The sequence below is a fragment of the Eretmochelys imbricata genome, chromosome 8 (assembly GCF_965152235.1).
Source record: "Eretmochelys imbricata isolate rEreImb1 chromosome 8, rEreImb1.hap1, whole genome shotgun sequence".
NCBI classification, from domain to species: Eukaryota; Metazoa; Chordata; order Testudines; family Cheloniidae; genus Eretmochelys; species Eretmochelys imbricata.
In genome coordinates this window covers 58,081,001-58,095,586 of record NC_135579.1, presented here as the reverse complement: position 1 = coordinate 58,095,586, position 14,586 = coordinate 58,081,001, and the positions used below count along the sequence as shown (strand labels likewise).

At 40.0% G+C, this 14,586-nt stretch overlaps 1 non-coding gene across 1 annotated transcript; it reads right to left on the bottom strand.

Moving 5' to 3' along the window:
• Window positions 1-2,667: 2,667 nt before the first annotated feature.
• LOC144269677 (U1 spliceosomal RNA) lies at window positions 2,668-2,829 on the bottom strand. The gene has a single exon (XR_013346989.1). It is a non-coding gene; the product is annotated as a U1 spliceosomal RNA (small nuclear RNA).
• Window positions 2,830-14,586: the final 11,757 nt, after the last annotated feature.

Here is a 14,586-nt window from a genome sequence, read left to right as displayed (position 1 = left end):
TAACACTGCTAGAAACATGTGGTGAGAATTTTCCTTAAATCTAATATTGTCTTTTAGGCACTAGAAAGCATTTTATCTTTATTTTTCTTGTAGCCATTTCTGCCTTCTAACTGGTACTCACTTAAAATCTCTTTCTCTCTGTAATTAATAAGCTTGTTTTATTGTCTTATCTAATCCAGTTTGTTTAAATTAAACAATTATCTGTGTGATTCTATTTCAGATAACAGTCAAATGTATATTATGCCCTTAAAGGAATAACAGACTTAAAATATTTGGATTGTCCAGGAGAGGGCTGGGCAGTCCATGACATACATTTCTGAATGAAAATCAGGGACTGGGAGAGTATAGGAGTCACCCTGCAGCCAAGGCTAGTAAAAACAGGTGTGTAATCCAAGAGTGACTTCCAGGCTGCACCTACACATAGACATTCAGGGCATGGCTTGCATGCTGGAAGGCCATTTGTGAATGGTCCAGGTGGGGACTACTTCAGCAAGGCCTTCCCACAGCCCCCATTGGCCTGGAGTGGCGAACCGCGGCCAGTGGGAGCTGCGATCGGCCGAACCTGCAGGTAAACAAACTGGTCCGGCCTGCCAGGGGCTTTCCCTGAACAAGTGGTGGACTGGCTTTGAGAACCACTATATTAAAGCACCTATACAGCAAACACTTAACCCATCATTGAGTGAATGCATTTGAATGTACACTACCAGTATAAGTACAAACTTCAATATTTTTTCCCTACAGATTAACTATAATTGGATTCTAGTCTTTATATTCCCAAAATTCAAGACTATAATTTGATTGATATTAAAATATATAGATTGCAAGATTATAAGGGGGAAATCTTCTCTCCAGTGCAGTTTGAGGAAACAGATTTTTTTGGGGTCGTGTATGGCATTTTCAGGGAGAGGTATCCTTCTACGGGGTTGTTCTGCAGGCTTTTCCCCATATCTGCTCTGTGTGTGTGTGTGCACATATCATAAAATCATGGAGGAGGTCCTCAAAGAATCAATCTTGAAGTACTTGCATGAGAGGAAAGTGATCAGGAACAGCCAGCATGGATTCACCAAGGGAAGGTCATGCCTGACTAATCTAATCGCCTTTTATCATGAGATTACTGGTTCTGTGGATGAAGGGAAAGCAGTGGATGTATTGTTTCTTGACTTTAGCAAAGCTTTTGACACGGTCTCCCACAGTATTCTTGTCAGCAAATTAAGGATGTATGGGCTGGATGAATGCACTATAAGGTGGGTAGAAAGCTGGCTAGATTGTTGGGCTCAACGGGCAGTGATCAATGGCTCCATGTCTAGTTGGCAGCCGGTGTCAAGTGGAGTGCCCCAGGGGTCGGTCCTGGGGCCGGTTTTGTTCAATATCTTCATAAATGATCTGGAGGATGGTGTGGATTGCACTCTCAGCAAATTTGCGGACGATACTAAACTGGGAGGAGTAGTAGATACGCTGGAGGGGAGGGATAGGATACAGAAGGACCTAGACAAATTGGAGGATTGGGCCAAAAGAAATCTGATGAGGTTCAATAAGGATAAGTGCAGGGTCCTGCACTTAGGACGGAAGAATCCAATGCACCGCTACAGACTAGGGACCGAATGGCTAGGCAGCAGTTCTGCGGAAAAGGACCTAGGGGTGACAGTGGACGAGAAGCTGGATATGAGTCAGCAGTGTGCCCTTGTTGCCAAGAAGGCCAATGGCATTTTGGGATGTATAAGTAGGGGCATAGCGAGCAGATCAAGGGACGTGATCGTCCCCCTCTATTCGACATTGGTGAGGCCTCATCTGGAGTACTGTGTCCAGTTTTGGGCCCCACACTACAAGAAGGATGTGGATAAATTGGAGAGAGTCCAGCGAAGGGCAACAAAAATGATTAGGGGTCTAGAACACATGACTTATGAGGAGAGGCTGAGGGAGCTGGGATTGTTTAGCCTGCAGAAGAGAAGAATGAGGGGGGATTTGATAGCTGCTTTCAACTACCTGAAAGGGGGTTCCAAAGAGGATGGCTCTAGACTGTTCTCAATGGTAGCAGATGACAGAACGAGGAGTAATGGTCTCAAGTTGCAGTGGGGGAGGTTTAGATTGGATATTAGGAAAAACTTTTTCACTAAGAGGGTGGTGAAACACTGGAATGCGTTGCCTAGGGAGGTGGTGGAATCTCCTTCCTTGGAAGTTTTTAAGGCCAGGCTTGACAAAGCCCTGGCTGGGATGATTTAACTGGGAATTGGTCCTGCTTCGAGCAGGGGGTTGGACTAGATGACCTTCAGGGTCCCTTCCAACCCTGATATTCTATGATTCTATGAAATCCAACCTGTAGGATGCAAATGGTCCATAGATTTGCAAAGCTGAAAACCCAACACTCCTTCCCCCAAGTCCCTATACAGTAGGCAACAGGAAGCCTCCATGGAGCACATTTGGGAACATAAAGAGTTGAATCTAAGCTTCAAGACTATAATTTACTTGAAATATAAAAATATAGATTGCAAAGTCATAAAGGGAAAAGCTTCTCTTATGGATTGAGAACCATTCCATCAATTTTCATTGTGTTGATGGGAAAGGCACTGATTTCATTAAAAGAAAAGAAGTACTTGTGGCACCTTAGAGACTAACAAATTTATTTGAGTATAAGCTTTTGTGAGCTACAGTTCACTTCATCGGATGCATCAAAGAGCACGAATGCAGTCACTCACTACTACAAATTATGCAGTCGAGTTTCCCGCATTTGGGGAAATCTCAGGAGTCAGCACAACTGCAGTGCAATGGATGAGCCTCACCCTGGGAAAACCACCTTCGTGATCATGGTATCTCCCCTGAATCATAGAATATCAGGGTTGGAAGGGACCTCAGGAGGTCATCTAGTCCAACCCCATGCTCAAAGCAGGACCAATCCCCAATTTTTGTGCCAGATTCCTAAAAGGCCCCCTCAAGGATTGAACACACAACCCTGGGTTTAACAGGCCAATGCTCAAACCACTGAGCTATCCCTCCCCCGAAGCTCAGGAAAGCTTATGCTCAAATAAATTTGTTAGTCTCTAAGGTGCCAAAAGTACTCCTGTTCTTTTTGTGGATACAGACTAACACAGCTGCTACTCTGAAAACTGATTTCATTGTGTCCAGTGTTTTCTGTTCCCTCATGGAAAAATCTGCCCATAAGTTAGAATTCATAAGCGTCAAAGGCAACTTTGGCAAGGCTGCCATCTTTGTAAAGGCCTCAAATTCCACTCTACCAGCTGAGAATTGGAATGCTGCTCAGTTAACGTTTGAACTTTCCTAGCAGCATCAGCTGGACTTTCTAGCAGCTTCACCTGAAGTCTGCAGGATCAGTTGCATAGATGCTTCTCAATTGTCCATCCACTGCCGGTTCCTCTTCTGTTTGAAGATTGGTAGGAAGTTCAGTTAAAGGCACTTTCCTTCAACTAATAAGGCATCCAAATTGCAATCCATAAATCGAAATCTGGGTAGGCATTACTGAAGAGTTGTTCCACTGTGGCTGAATAGGATGTTCCAAACCAATATTATCCCCAATGACTGGAAGAGGGGTGTTAATCTTCCCTTTTAAAAGGGAAATAAGACAGTGTTGCAATTCTAGAAATATTATGCTCTTTTTGGTCCCAGGAAAGCTCTTGGCTTCTGTGTTCATGTCTCTATTCAACAATACCTTTCACGGCAAAGGCTGGGATACTCAGTGGAGTTTTAGACCTGGTTGTTCTACTATTGACCAACCTTCATACAACTTTTTGAAAAGATGGCTGAATTTAATAAACTGTGCATGGCACTTTTTATTGACTCCTGTCATGCATTTGGTTCAGTTCATGAAGCATGTTTGTGGGACCTGATGAGGTGACTCAGTCCCTAGGAAGAAAGTTTCTCTGATAGAACTGTTATATAATGGAACAGAAAGTTGTGCTCAACGTGGCAGGAGATACAGGGTATGCTTTTTTTTATCTGCATGGGAGTGCAGCAAGGCTGCATTCTGTCACCATCACTGTTTAAACATCAGTGTTAAGTAATGGATAAGCTTGAGGGAGGCAGCTGTAGGTTGCACTGAGCTAAACACCGTTCTGCTTCGAGATCTCAAATACGGAGATGACCCTGTCTTGTTTGCTCCCTTTGATAAATCCCTGCAGTTAGTGGACAGTCTGGTTGGGCAAGAAGCAGTGTACTTTGATCTGATTATCAGTCTAGATAAAACTGTGTCCTTGGACATTACCATCAAGCAGTATTAACCTGGATGCTAAAGTTAACAATTTTCAAATATTTGGGTAGTGTCATAGACAGTGCTGGAGGATGCTCAAAAGATGTGGATACTTGTATGCCAGCAGCTGCTGCTATGTCTTAGGCCCTGCAGCAGCATCTGTGAAGACATTGTGACAGTAATCTTGTTGATAAATTGTACAGTCAATTGCTTGATGACACTTGAGTGTATTTCATAATGAAATAATGAACCAAAGAGACAAAATAAACCAAGTGTCAATCAGGTTTTTTAATATGGTACAAGAAAAAGATTCTATATGACACCAGTCTCTTAGCAATCTCTTGCAGTAATGTTACATTCACCTTACCCAGGAGGTGTGCTCCAAGTTGCACATTTCAGCTAGTGTCATTTATATATTTTACAAGTTACACATTTCTTTATATCTCACTAAAATCTAACCTATCAGTTTGTTCCAGTTCCCTAACTTGTTCTGTTCCTTTCTTATCTTTGTTTTGGAGGCTGTCATTCCAGGTACTGATCCGTGAAAGTACTTCCCTAGCTTGCACTAAGGCATAGAATGACTATATCTTGATTTTTGACAAGTTTCCTGTCTGCTTGTGCCAAATTCTTTCTTCAGCAAATGCAGGGTGTTATGAGATACTTAATATAAGTGAACAGGATTATGGTATGGTCCAGTTTAGGCTATATCACTGTTACAATATTTGCGCTTAATGTTTCTGCTTAATGCACATATATAGGTTGTCAGTAATGCATATTTATACACTAGCCATTACATATTAGTCAACAAGATTAATATAAAAATACAGATCTATAGAACCACAGTTATGTCATCTCTATTGAACAAAAGTGAACATGGGCACAGAGGAAGGCTGAAGAACAGCAGATTAAAGTTTTTTATTCTCATAGTCTACATCAACTGTTCCATATCACATGGCAGGACAAGGTCAGAAATGAGAATATTTGAAACCAAACCCAGCAAGCACCTCCTTCAGCACTTTCTTGGTATGGCCATATTAGAGTGGAAGATCAAATAATTATGAAGAGTGTGTACCAAGGAATGCAGCTACATGGCCAGCAATCATGGTTGGCATCAAAAGTTTTGGTGGTGTAACAAGATTGGTAGTGATGGACATAAACTAAATATACAGCCAGACCACCTTTAAGCACTTTGCCAGAGTTTCTTCCAGGTTATGCTCAATTTGCAAGGAGACTATGTCTCTTTGGGCTTTGCCATGATGATGAGACTCAGTTGCTGTGCCAAAATAGAGCTAAAACTGGTACTTGATATTCATACCTCTCCAAAAATATATTTAACTTTTTAAGACTATACTTGTGATTCTTCCTTAAAAATGTGCCTACATAGTACTTCTGAGAGGAATGCACATATACAGACGGTTTTCAAATACAAAATTTCCTATCATGATGCTCCAGTATTTTAGCTCAAGAAACTAAAGTGATTTCTCCTGTAAGCAGTCAGCTGAGATCTTTAGAATGTCTCAGGTGCAGAAAAGTGTGATGCCTACTTCAATTGACTATGGAGATATATTCTCAAGATACTATATAAGGGGTTTGAAATTACTCTATTTGAAGGACATAGAAGCAGACTGACTAGGAGTGAAGTGCTAAATAGCTTAACAATATAAGGGAAGTTCTGAAGATCTCTGCACACGGTGTGCAGTGTCATTTTGCTTTCTGACACTCCCAATAGCCTAGTCCACGAACATGGGATTTTTGGAAATTGTGTTCCAGCGGTGGAAGGCACAATTTGGTTGGTATTTGATCACCAGACAAAAGCAAATGCATCTTCAGTATAAAACTGCCTAGGAAAAGAAGGCTTCTGGTGTGGCCATGAGCTCAGCAAATTTATGCTGTAACAAATAATCTGGTGGCAGGAGAGCCAAAGAATGAGACATTCATTTGAGAATGCCCTACAGCTGGGGCTACAGAAAGGAAATTTCCAGCACCAGACTTCAATGGACATTAGTACCAATTTGTGTGATAGAAAATGGGGGGGGGGAAGAAATATAATAAGTATCAATTACTCAAACTAGTTAGGGCTTAGAATGCTAGTTCTAGGGTCAGACATATATCTGTTCACTTCAATAGAGCTAGCTGATTCATGTCAGCTGAGGATGCACTGAACTCTGGTTTTATGTGCTAGCCACCCTCACCATGCAGATGAATTGTTGCATTTGGCAATTGCTGGAATTTCTGGTGGTTGGTAGAGAGCAGTCCTAAGCAGAGGGCATGCAATAATCCAGCCTAGAGATGATTAAAACATGAATAACTCTGGTGAGGTTCTAATCTAAAAGGGAAGATAATAGTCTGGTTTGAGACAAGAGAAAGACCTGAAAGATCTGATGCAGTTCCCCATGAAGTCCATGGGCATCTTTTGATTTTTAATGGGAAGCTGTAAAGGTACAAATCAAGTATTTTGAGAGTGCTCAGAACCCTCCAAAAGAATGGATGAGTTTGATCTCTCTCTCTATCTCTTTCTCTCTGGAATTGAGCTGATGTTGAGTGCACACACCTGCCACTGCCCACATATGTCCTCTCAATTTAAGCATATTAGCTGAATCCCAGTTAAAGGGCTTTAGTTAGACCCTGGCTGAAAACTGAGCCTCAGATGAATTCAGTGGGCTGTGAATCCTTTATTTCTTAGAGCTACCATTCTCAAAGTCTTGGTAACTGGGCAATGTCTCCCAACAGGCTTACTTCCGTAGTGCTGGTCAATCCTTGATTCTACATTTCCATTTTGTTTCTTTGACAAAAATCCTCAAATGGTCTCGAATTAGCCTCCTCACAACAAAGACAAAACAAAATCCATATTCATCTCATCTACCTAGATTATTTTTGCCACTCAGCACTCTAGCAAATGGTGGGGAGGGGCTCACTTGTAATGAATTTCCTCTCACTGCAGCCTTTGATATAATTATATTTTGTTGATTATATAGGTAAACTGTGGTCTCATTCATACACTTCAGAACCTCTACTAGCTTTTTACCCTGGGATAAGCTTGAATTTCCTGCTGGCTTGATTTTCAGTTCTTTTAGGCATTCTTTTTATTGCCACTCTGAGTGCAATTCACACTTGAAATGAAAAACAAGTCTACTGAACAAGAGATAGGAAGTTTTCTGAGCTTTATGTGAGATGCTAGTTCACCAGGATTTGCAGCTGCAGATATAATTATTAATTCAAAGTATATGCTTCATCTGATAGCAGGTACATCCTTCATGAATTACAGTTAGCTGGGATCTGCTTGTCTCTCTTGTAAGAATACATTTAATTGGTAAGGAATTGGCTGTTGGCTGAGAGTGGCATTGACAATAGCTTTGGGCTACTGTGAGCACAAGGAAGACAGCAGATCTTCAACACTCAAGTTTTCAAGAATGTTTGCAGTCACTTTTTGCGAGTGTGAATTTTTAAACGTTTTTTTTGTGTGTGTGTGTTTTTTAATTACGTATATATATATATATATATATATATTGCACATTGTTATGGCAATCAGCCCCAGGGTGTTGCTCCACAGATTCTGCTAAAGCATTAATAATATGGAAGACAAGAAAAATATTACTGTTCCTAGACATTCAAAATCCAAGACTGAAACTAATACAAGAGCCTTCTGAACTGGGTAAACCATAGTCAGAAGTCTAAGCCCTGAGACTTATTGGAGGATTCGAAAACTCAAAAGTGTGAGGCCAGATTTTCAAAATACCTCGGCACCCATCAAGTATGAGTTGGCAGCTAAGTAAAGGGTTCACATTTCAGAGGATCTTAGCTTCCATGTAACTACCTAAATGAGGTAAATGGATTTTCAAAAATGCTCAGCAGTGCATTCAATGGGAACTACCCTGTTCTTTTAAAAAAAAAAATCTGGTCATCACTGTGGGGATTTTTTAATATCTGTTCCTGATGTTCAGTATTTTTTTTCCTCCTCCGAAGGGCTTTCATACCCAGATACTATAGGATTTGATCTTATCTATCCTCCTTTCCCCTCCTCCCCCACCCCCGATGTTTATGTAAGGCTCTGGAAGACATTCTCAAGAGTCACTGACTTTTAGTGGACTTTTGCCCCCAAGTAGAGATGAGTGAATAACTGGTTGGGGAGCCAAACTGAAAAATAAAATAAAAAAATAGTTTTGAATCAAAACTGATTATGTCTTTTTTTTCTTTCCCGAATGAAATAAAAATTTGAAAAAAAAGATGTTCAGGTCAAAAAAATATTTAAAATGTTTATTCAAAATAACCATTTGAAAGAAAACATCAGTTAGAATTGATATTTTGGTTTGAAGATGTCATTTTGAAATGAAATATCAAAACAGTTTTCATTTTTTTCCAGACAATTGTTTGCCAAATTGGCCCAAGATTTACAAATAATTTTCCATGCCTCCCAAAAATGCATTTTTCAGAAGAGTTGCTATTTGGCAAAAGAAAAATTGCCCAGTTCTACCCTTTTATATCACTAAGGTACTTTTGAAAATCCTCTCAAATGACGGCAGTCTCACAGTGGTCACATGACACTGCTGCCTCTTTGAACCAACATTCTGCTGTTTCCCTGCTTCAAGAAGGCTTAGATCTGAATGGAAAAGAACTATCTGAAATTGAATCTTGGAAAGACAAAAGTGATTCTGTTCAGACTAGAGGGGGGATTATGACTGGACCTCCAGTTAGGGGATATAGCCGTCACCCTTCACCAGCACAGCAGGCTCCTACTGTAATCCACATTGCCTCTGGGTAAGCAGATATAAGCAGTCGCCCTTAGTTTAGGGCTAGGCAAACTCTGCAGGGCTGATTTGAATAATACAGGAAGCAGGTAAAGTGCACCATGTGAAGATACTCTCCTCCCAAGACACACATTAGCAATGTGGGTAGACTGCAGAGGGAAGTAAACTCTCACTTTAGGCACTTTACTCCCTGACGTGAGTGCATGAGATAGCTCACAATAGTGCCCTAAATAGACTGGCACTACAAATTGGGTAGGGCAAAAGGAAACTGGCCATCATCTATAGGGATGGGAAGATTCAAGTCTTGAATTGACTTGAAAGTTTGACTTTCTTTTCACTCCGAAAGGAGTTTGTCAGAGGCAGCTGGATTTTTCAGTCTTCTTTCTATTGGTGGCAGCTTAGAACTACCTCTTACAAAAACTCCTTTCCACCTCTTGAGGCTATATCAATGCATGTTCCCCTTCAAAGAACTGATTGTGATATAAAGGAATACATATTTCAACACTAATATTCTTTAAATGAAGGCTTTCAACTTGCATAAAAGCTTGTATTTAAAGATACCTTTAGAAGTTAAATTGTTGGTTTTTGTAATAAAAAAGTCTTCAGATATGATTGTATGTCAAAATATATCAACATACATCTCTGCATGTCTATTTCAATGAAGAACAAGATGACAGGAATGAATATTTAAGCATAAAACAACACAGCATTAATTTCCATTTTTATTCAAATGCATTTCTATCCAGGCACATTCTCATTTAAATAATTTCTCAGTATACCTTGTAATTTGTATTCATTTTGTTGAACTTTGTTCTCATAAGATAAAAATTATTTTTTAAAAGCAGTTAGTAAATATTCTTTTGCATGTAGACTCCTTGGAGCAGGAATAATAAACCTGATTTTTTTATATGTCTGAATTGATCTTGAGTAAGATTAAAGCTATTCAGCCTTCTGTAGGTATCTTCATTTAGTAAAAAAGCACGTAGTTTCAACAAATAACCCATTTAAACTATTGTAATAACTGTGAAATATAATTAACGAGCCTGTTAAAATGTTGTCAGTTATTGTATGATTAATTGTAACTATCTGTGATCAATTTTTGTCTATGGTAGACTATTGAAATTAAAATATGGCAGCGTCCTTAGATGGGGCAGTATTTGTGATCATACACTCCATTCAATTCCTGGATTTTTTTTTTTAAAAAGTCCGGAAATAAAGGTTGAAATAGAATAACTGCCTTCATGTACCTTCCATTTGAAGATGTATCTGCACATTGACAAACGCTTTCCCACTGGTTTGTGTAAAGAAATACAACAGTAAACTCTAATGCATTTTGTCTCCACACTTCTTGCCCCTGGTTTTGAAGTGTCTGCACCAGAAAAGGGGCAGGTTAATGGTCAGTGATGTCAGCAGGCTCTCTGCTGAATCCACATGCAGTGACAAACAAGGCAAAGGTGCAAGATGAACCGCATATCTGGATGAATAGAAAGGTTAAGCCACTCATTTGATGCAAGCCTATGGGGCTTATTATAATTCAGTTCACTGAATCCAGTTACTATGAATTCTTTCGTGGATTTCTCATTGGCAAGGAAAAGGAAAAAAAGCAACATATTCTGTACTTGAGTTCTAAACGGGTACATTTGGTAAGAGTTCATTTCACAAAGAACTCAACATGCATTTGTTTGTTTGTCTGTTTTTTAAACTAAATATTCCTCAAGTTTTTAGAGTTTTTAAAGATTATATGCATCAACTGAACTGAGGCGTTTCCATCAATAGAGGAGAGTTTGCTTCCAAGGTAACATTGTTCAATGTCATGTTTAGCCTAGCACCTTCATTGTCCGTTCTTTTACTAAAGTAAATTGAATTAACACTGCAGGCTCTACACTACTCTGGGAGAATCAGGCCCTGTACATTTAAATAGAATATGTATTCAATCCTTCTCTCTGGAAATTACTAGAAATTAAATCAAGGTTTGAAATTTTGTGTAGTTGGCATTTTCTTTATTAGATTCTAAATTGTGAAAGAAGATATTTTCATTGGATTTATGCCATCTTTTAGTATCTTTAAATGTTCATTTTTTTCCTATATGCTTTAAAAATTAAAGAAAATAACATATCAAGTCTCATTCTTTAGATTATCCAGATAATATTACTAAACAAAAAGGAGGGGGGGGAGGATGCAAAACCAGTAAACTTTACACCTGCCAATTTCCCGTACCTGTCAAAAAGGCAAATCGCAGATAGTATGGCAAAACTATTATACTAATCATGAGGAAAATTGCTTGGACATGTAGTACTGTTTGTGAGAGAAGATGGTTAATGAGCATCTTTTCTTAACAAATGTGTATGGCCCACCTGTACAACAGCAGTGAAGTCATTCAATTTACATTACTTGTTTAGGTGTTCATTAAATCATATTTATTATAAAAGGTAGACAGCCTTCTTTGTAATACCATCTGGATCATCTAAAACATGAGACTTGATATGTCATTTGATTTTTCTTGAAGGACCTGACAATGAAAGTGTTAGGATAAACATGGCATGAAACAATGTTACCTAAAGAAGTGATGTAAATTAAAATTATTCCTTCTTCATTGCTATTGTACAGGTGGCCTATCAACAGAGAAGCCTAATCAGGTCAGTGTAGAACAACAATAATTCTAAGCACTAAGGTGTGATGAACTGGGAAAATGTCTGTAATATTCTTTTATTAATTGTGTGCATCACTTTCAGTGTTCAGTTTTGTAGTGCTGCCTGCCTGACTGCATAGAGTTAAAGCAAAAGAGGCTGTAAAGGGGTTATTAAGGAACTAGGAAGGAAAGGTAAAACAATGTCACAAATAAGAGACTCTCAGGTACACAGTTTCAAAGGTGCTAATAAAAACAAAGGCCATCAGTGGGGGAAGATTCTACCTGTTTAGCTCCATCTAGGCCAGAATGGTTTATTCTTCCCAAGGCTAACTGTGGGATCAAAGGAAATCTAAAAGCTTAAAGATTCTAGAAAGGAGGGAGAAGGTGAGCAGAGAGGCTGGCCAGGATGTGTGGCTGACAAGGCTGAGAGTCTGGGCTGAGATAGGGAGCATGTCACTGCAGCACAAACTTTCTTTCTGCCAGAGATAGAAATAGCTGGACTGAAGGGAACTTTACCAAGGTGTAAACATACCCATCTTACTAGGTAATTTATTACTCTTTGCTTTGTACCTTTTGAGTAGTGAATAAACAATTATTTGGGGGTTTTGGTTTTTTGGGGGGTGGGGAGGAAGAACTGTTTCTGTATCACTGCACACATGCTGTCCCAGGCTCCCAGAGAAAAGGGGCTTGCAGGTATCAAACACATCTAAACCTGCTAAAACAGTCATGGTTGATAAGAAGGGGTGGAATTCTGCAATTCCTCCAGAAAGAGGGGAAACCCTGACACCTGTGGAGGGGTGCACTCCATGCATCCCAGAGAAAGGACGAAGTGCAATTAGCCAAGTAACTGTGGCATATACTCATACATATGGCTTATTCATGTGAGTGAGAAGGGAGATGTAAATCCTGATTCAGCTAAGCAACTAGGCTGAGATTTTCAAAGGTGTTGGGCACCCAAATCCCACTGACTTTTAATGAGAGTTGGGCACCTAACTCCCTTAGGCTTTTTTGAAAATCTTAGCTTTAAGTGCACACTTGCATCCCACTGAAGCAAACTTCCATTTGGAACTCATTCCTGCTTAAGTATCGATGGAGAGGCAAACAAATGTGGTTGCTTCACCAGGACAGCATTAGAGTTTGTTTCATCCTTTCTAGTGTGCCTCTTAACAAATCTGGTATGTCACGATCTGCTGGCAAACAACTGTACTACACTCGCCTCCAGGCCACTAGCCGCAGTAGAGTACAGTAAGGCAATACTGATGAACAGGAGAGAACAAAGACAGGCCATTTCCGCAGTGATGAAAAGTAAGCTAGATCTCATACTGGCTAAGTTCTGTAAACCAATATTGTCCTTCTAATGGATCTTTCATTTAGCTTTTTTTCAGTAAAACAGGATAGTTATGATGGGGCGGGGGAGGGATGATCAGTTTCTTGATCTTGACCATTTAGATGGACAACAAGAGCATCCACAGTTATGCTAGGCCAAAACAACGTTGCGTGTCTGAATTAATGATGACTCAAGATTGTCAAATAACCAGCTGAATGGGAATTATTTATTCAAAGATTATCACTCAGCAATTACTACAGCATTATATAGAAACCATAGATATGTAATTTCCTTTATGTGATGATAGGGTAAAGAGCTGGCTCTGTGTCTCTTCTTCACTGTAAGTGGCGGGATGTGGCAGATCAATTCCCGAAGTTCCCATACCAGTGTGACAGGCCCCCAGTGTACAACCTGGAACTGTGGGACTGCTGTGCCCCTGTAACTCTCCAGCTGGGGCTGTCTCTCACAATGATTTGCCAGTGACAAGCAGAAACCCCCTCCAAGTGCTGTTATCACTCATCCACCAGCATACAGACTCACAGTCAGCTAAATTGCATGAATGCTCTCTAAGCCACTCATGAACTATATGGAGGGAGACCCCAACAAAGCCCCCAAGCCTTGCACCCCAGAAATGTACCATCTTACACTGCTTCCCTTGAACAATGGAAGATCATTAATTAGTTCACCGCTTCATCAAAGCGGTGTTTTTGTTGCCTTCATAGAAGGTGGGGGAGGAGAGAGGCTTGGGGCTGATGTCACAAGTTCCAGTTTATATCCCCCAATCCATGTTCATGGAAAGATACTGTCTAAAACATGGAGTCAGGGGTCACATGTTGTATGTGCCGCACTGAGGCACTGGGCCTCCATTGTCTACATGCTTCAGGAAGAGTCCACTGGGAGAATGGATTCTCATTAATGGGCCATCAATGCATGGCTGGCTTGTCCTAATGTAAATTTGTCTTGGGGTTGGTAGTTGCTCTTTTGTTGCCACTGAAAGGCCAGCTGTGGGCATCTCCCAGACTCACAACATATTACAGTAACACACACATAGAAAAACTTCATAGCTTCACATGCAATGGTAACACATTTAACTCAACGGGATATTAATGTTCAACAGATCATGATTTCTCAAATGATTCCTCGCAAGGCATACTTTGTACAAAACAGATCATAATAATATCACAGTGGTGAATATGGTGGTTCCAGGGTGCTATTTTGAGGTACAGAGTATCACAACCAGTGTCATTATATAGGGTTTTCAAACAAAGAGACCCTCTTTGCCAAAAGAAACATGTTTGATGTCATTTTTATACATTCTCAGTTTACCTGATTTATGTGTGATGGCATAATTACTTAAAGGCCAAACTAATACCTTTCAGTGAGTCTTTCTTCCCAATCTGCTGTAAAAATAATCTTTTCTCAGGTTTCAGAGTAACAGCCATGTTAGTCTGTATTTGCAAAAAGAAAAGGAGTACTTGTGGCACCTTAGAGACTAACCAATTTATTTGAGCATGAGCTTTCGTGAGCTACAGCTCACTTCGTCGGATGCATACCGTGGAAACTGCAGAAGACATTATATACACACAGAGACCATGAAACAATACCTCCTCCCACCCCACTGTCCTGCTGGTAATAGATTATCTAAAGTGATCATCAATAATAACCTGGATTTGTGCTGGAAACGGCC